This window comes from Chionomys nivalis, chromosome 3 (genome assembly GCF_950005125.1).
Source record: "Chionomys nivalis chromosome 3, mChiNiv1.1, whole genome shotgun sequence".
NCBI classification, from domain to species: domain Eukaryota; kingdom Metazoa; phylum Chordata; class Mammalia; order Rodentia; family Cricetidae; genus Chionomys; species Chionomys nivalis.
This window is the reverse complement of record NC_080088.1, coordinates 117,770,988-117,776,510: the sequence shown is the minus strand read 5'-3', so window position 1 is coordinate 117,776,510 and position 5,523 is coordinate 117,770,988.

Genomic DNA, 5,523 nt, shown 5'->3' with positions numbered 1-5,523 from the left:
GGTATTACTGGGAACAAAATGTCTCCCATGGTCCTGAAGACGGGGTGGGGGGGGCGGTGGACACAGTGAGAGGCATTTGTCAAGATTCCCCCAAACTCAGCAGCACCCTGGATCTGTTGTGTCTGTGATTTCTGTGATTCCTGACCTGGGGATCGTCCATCTCAGCACATGCGATTTTCTCCATTGCGCACAGGAAAACTGAGGCTCTGGAGAAGAGAGAGAGTCTTTGCTGTCATCTGGCCGGTTGGATGGGAAACCATGTTTGGTCTCCCTCCATTTCAGAGTCCGATCTTTACCATCCATTCAAGCTGCTCCTTGGAGAACCAGGGACACATTCCACCCATCTCTTAGAGAGTCATAGGACAGAGCACTCTGCAAAAGCACAGGGAATAACTAAGGAAGAAAGTTCTATAACAACACTGTACTAGCAAGTTTTCTTTCATGTATGTTCATGCCCATGCATACATGTTCACATGTGTGCATGCATGAGCACATGTGTGCACGCATGTACACGCGTGTCTACAGATGTGCATGTGTGTCCCTGATGATGTTGAGTGTTCCTCTTCAAGTGCTGTTGTTCACCTTTGCTTTTGAGGCAGGGTCTCTCACTGGGCTGTCTGGCCAGCAAACTCCAAGGACCCAACTTCCTCTTCCTCTCCAGTACCAGGACTACAAGCCATGCTAACCTGCCCAGCTTTATTACATGACTTCTGGGGCTCCACTTCAGATCCTGATGCTGAGAAGGCAGGCGTTTTGCTGACTGAGCCCGCCCTCCTTGTATCCTCGTTACTTGTGTTGCTGCCGTGTCACCGTGCCTCACAAAACCTCCTTAAGGAAGGCAAGGCTCACAGTTGAAGGCGACAGCCCATTGCTGTGGGGAGGGTGCACTGGCAGGAGCATAAGTCAGCCGGCCCTGGCACCCACAGTCAGGAAGCAGGTGAGATGAACGCCGCTGCTCAGCCCACTGTCTCCTCTTCATCCGGTCCATGGGACAGTGTCACCTGCCATTAAGTTAGGTACTCCTATATCAATTAACCTAACCCAAACGCTTTCTCACAGGCATGGCCAGAGGTTTGTTTCCATGGTGATCCTGTCAAGCTGACAAACAATACTAACCATCAGGAAGACCAAGTATCTCAGTGATATCAAGGAGTCAGAGGTGTGCTACCACCAGCCAGCCAATCCTTCGAGGACACTTGGCCATTGTTTGGGCCTTCGTTTCCGGTCTGGTAATTGTTTCTTGCATGCTGGATGGGATTCTTCATTCTTCTCTGGATGGCTCACCATCCAGTCGTCTGAGGAGTTGCTGGAGCATTCTGGGTTTCTTCCCAAGATGCTCCTGTGACTCGAAGCCTTGATACCTCTCCATCACACTGATTATCCCTCTGCATCTTGGCACCTCGCTGGGATGTACGACCAAATCTTCCCCTTTTTTCCTCCTTCCATCCTCTGGCAATTGAGGCGTGTCTCATCTTTGAGTTTTCTCATGGTTGTGGGTTATGCCTTCTGCGTTTCAAGAATGAAACACTCTTTGGCCAACTCAGGAAAAAATAGGGTTTTTGTAGGTACGTAGAAACTGTAGGTTTCTTAACAGAAACCCAAAAGAACCTAACTTTATCCACATTTTCCCCATTCCATCTAGAGATGTGAAGGTTCCTCTGTCCAGTCACTTTGTACCATGTATGAACCCAGGAAGAACATACTTTTTTAATTGGTCCAATCTGAGAGACAGGGTGTGGATACCAATAATTTCCTCTCTATCAGTCACCACTGCCAGGTTCAATGAAGGAACTTGTGGTTGTTGGTTGCCATGTTGTCACCATGAGAGGAGTCGGACAACCTGAGGTTGAAGCCACAATTGTAGATGATGGGGTGGAGAATGGCCTCTGAGACCTGAGTCACTGAAACCGTATTGACCTGCCAAATGTCCCATTTCTGAAGTCTCTCTAGATTATCCTGACCCCATTTCGATGTGGAACAATCATTTTGTACACTGTGAAGAAGTGTCTTCGACAAGGCGCCTTCTGGTTGGTTCAATAAAGAGTTGAATGGCCAATAGCTCCGCAGGAAGAAGCCAGGCAGGCAGAGAGAGAGGAAAAGGAGATGAATCGAGGCATAGGAAAGACGCCAGAGGACACAGAGGGGAACCAGGAGGTACAAATTGGAAGAGAGGTAAGAAGTCATGAGGCAAAACGTAGATGAATATAAGTGGGTTAATTGAATGTATAAGAGCTAGTAGGACATGCCTGAACTATAGGCTGAGCTTTTAGAATTAATAACAAGTGTCCATGTCATTTTTTGTGAGCTGGTGGCCCAAAGAATAATCCGTCTACACCATCTCCCAGCTGCAATGGTTGCCTAAGTTAGGTTTCTGTTATGTCTAATCCAGGATCTTACTTACTTGCCAGGCACAAGGCTCATGGTTCGAACTAAGAACTGATAGAAATGCCTCAAGAGATAACCTCACCCTCAGCCTCTTCCTCCTTCACAACCCACCTACTCTTTCCTTTTCTCTTCCCCAGTGCCACGTATTCTCTTTTGTACCAGCTAAATTTAGCCCACAACAAGTCACGTTTTGCCACAGGTTACCCCACAAGCTCTGGCTGGATTCCCATTGGTCAGGTCCTCATCTGTCCAGAAATAATAAGTTGCCCTCCCCGGCCACTCTCCCTCTTTCTTTGGAACTGATCTTTCGTGTCTGAGGACAAGTTGTCTACAGAGCTGTCTACAGAACTAGGTGATGGCCGATGGGAAGTCAAAAGAAGGATCGGATAAATCCTTAAAGGGGAGAGACTGAATTCAATGTCCCCTCCCCCCATTGCTTAGAATCCAGGCATCATGTGTTAGCCACAGCAGCCATCTCAGAGCAAAGATGACCACCCTGCTCACAAGCAGAGCAAAGATGGAAGCCACTGGGGATGACTCATCGCCGTGGAGTGGATGTGCAAGCAGACCATTCATGATTAGCATGCTACAGAAGACAGAAAACACTTTCCTGGGTCACCGGCATTTGGCCCTTTGTTGGAGTTGCTGGCCTTTGTCTTAATCCACATACTACTCTTTGGTCAAGTCATTTCAGCTTTTGGGAAAAGATGGGCCTATCCATGTCCACTCAGCCCACAAGGAGCTGCCAGCAGGACAGCTTGAGTGTTGTCTAGACTTGCGTGAGTTGGTCATTTGGTCAGCTGCAAAACAGATAGCAGAGAAAGAACAAGAGTGTAGGGAGGAAGGAGTGTCACCTAGTTCCTGACCAGAAACAGAGAGAGAAGAGGGGACTGGAGACCGTATGCAACCTTCAAAGCCATGCCCCCATTGGCCTGTGTCCTCCAAATAGTTTCCACACTGGTACCACTTAGCTGAGGACCAATCTCCAATATAGGCGCCTATGGTGATAAAATAATGCATATGCAAACTATGAGATAAATGAAGGTGTTGGTCTCTCTAACAAGGCGCTCACGAGCTGGGTTGGCCCATCACTGCTATTCTGAGAGAAGTCCAAGAGACTGAGTCTTTGGTCACCCGAGTCAACAAGTCATTGTGTACAGTGCTCTCACAGAGAGTGGGCAGCCAGGCAGTGGCCATGCAGGGACTGCACTGGAAGATGTGAAACGTCTGTCACACGCTAGAGCTGGTAGTCCCACGGACCTGAGTCACACATCATGGTCCCTGCTAGTGTCCCTTGATTCACTGAACACAGGCTTCCTATGGGCCTGCTCCCCTTGTGCTGGGAAATGCACCCCTCTCCCATCCTTGCCCTGTTTCCAGCCCCTTCCATCCCCTCCCCGCCGTTCCCATGGCTTCCCCGCTTTCCCTCCTCCATCTTCCTTTCTACCCCCCACAGCCAGCCTGGAGCCAGAGCTTCAAGAGTGAGCTAGCGCCTTAATTGCTTCTCTCTCCTCACTGACATCAATTGGAGGTGACATTTCCCGGGCACCGCACTGCATCCCTGTGGCTGCATATTCCCCCTGTCATAGGATATCACCGAAACTGTCACAAGTGGAAAGTTAGAAGCCATTGGAGGAGTGGGGCGGGGGGAGGGAGGGAGACACCGAGATCCGAGATGGCATTCAAGGGGTTGGTGAGACTCACCTCCCAGAGCGGGTTCCAGAGGTAAAATCTGCCCTTCTGATCTCTGCCTGGGGAGCCTTGACACCATCTGACATTTCAGGATTTACCCCGCCGGGCTACACCAACCAGGTCTCGCACCCAGAGCATGGGGAAATGGACCAGAACGCCGACTTCACGGTCAACCTTGGAAAAGGTGTTGATGTGAACACGGGGAGCCATGCAGCCCAGCTGGCGTCACGATCTCTTGTGGAAGCTGCTTCTGTCTTGAGCTCCATTTCCATCACTTAAGAAGGTCTCTTTCCGGCCACAAAATTGAGGCATAACCTCCAGGGTAGCTGCTGAGGACTAAGCATGGAATTTCATCAGGTCTAGTGAGATAAAGACAGAGGACATATTTGGGGAACCATCAGGAACGGTTTCCCCAGCTCTTCTGGTCACCTGTGGTCTTTCATTGCTGTTATTGGCGTTGGTTAGGATCTTACTATATAACCCTGGTTGACCTGGAATTTGGTACACAGACCAGGCTGTCCTCGAATTCAGAGATTTGCCTGCCTCTGCCTTCCAGGAACTGGAACTAAGAATGAACCATGCCTGCCTCGGTGTGCTTGATCTTTCAGAAAATGTTATCGGGTTCATTGCCAAGGAATATCCCCAAAATGACCATATGTCCCATCTCCACTCCTACTAAATGTCATTTGTCTCCTACCTGGACTTCCTGTTTCCTTCCTTCCTTCCTTCCTTCCTTCCTTCCTTCCTTCCTTCCTTCCTTCCTTCCTACCTTCCTTCTTATCTTTCTGGTTTTTGTTTGTTTGCTTTTTGAGACAGGGTTTCTCTGTGTAATAGCCTTGGTTTTCCCAGAACTCACTCTGTAAACCAGGCTGGACCCAAATTCACAGAGATCCTCCTGCCTCTGCCTCCCGAGTGCTGGGATTAAAGGCATGTGCCACACCGCCCGACAGTTATTATTATTTCTTTTATCAGCTTGACACAAGCCAGAGTCATCTGAGGGGAAGGAACCTCAGTTGAAAAAACGCCTCCATCAGATTGTCTGTAGGCAAGACTGTGGGGTGTTTTCTTGACTGATGGTTGGCGTGAGAGGGCATAGCACACCACGGGTGGTGCCATCCCTAGGCTGGTGATCCTGGAGTGTGTAAGAAAGCAGGCTGAGCAACCCCTGAAGAGCAAACCAGGAAGCAGCTTCCTCTCTGGCCTCTGCATCAGCTCCTGCCTCCAGATTCCTGCCCTGATTTAGTCATGTGAGATGGAAGCAAGCATGAATCAAATAAATCCTTTCTTCCTCCAGCTGCATCTGGTGGTGATCTTAACACAACAATAGAAGGCAAACCAAGCCTCCTGAAACTGATCTCTCTCTCTCTCTCTCTCTCTCTCTCTCTCTCTCTCTCTCTCTCTCTCTCTCCCTCTCTCTCTCTCCCCTCTCTCTCTCTCTCTCTCTCT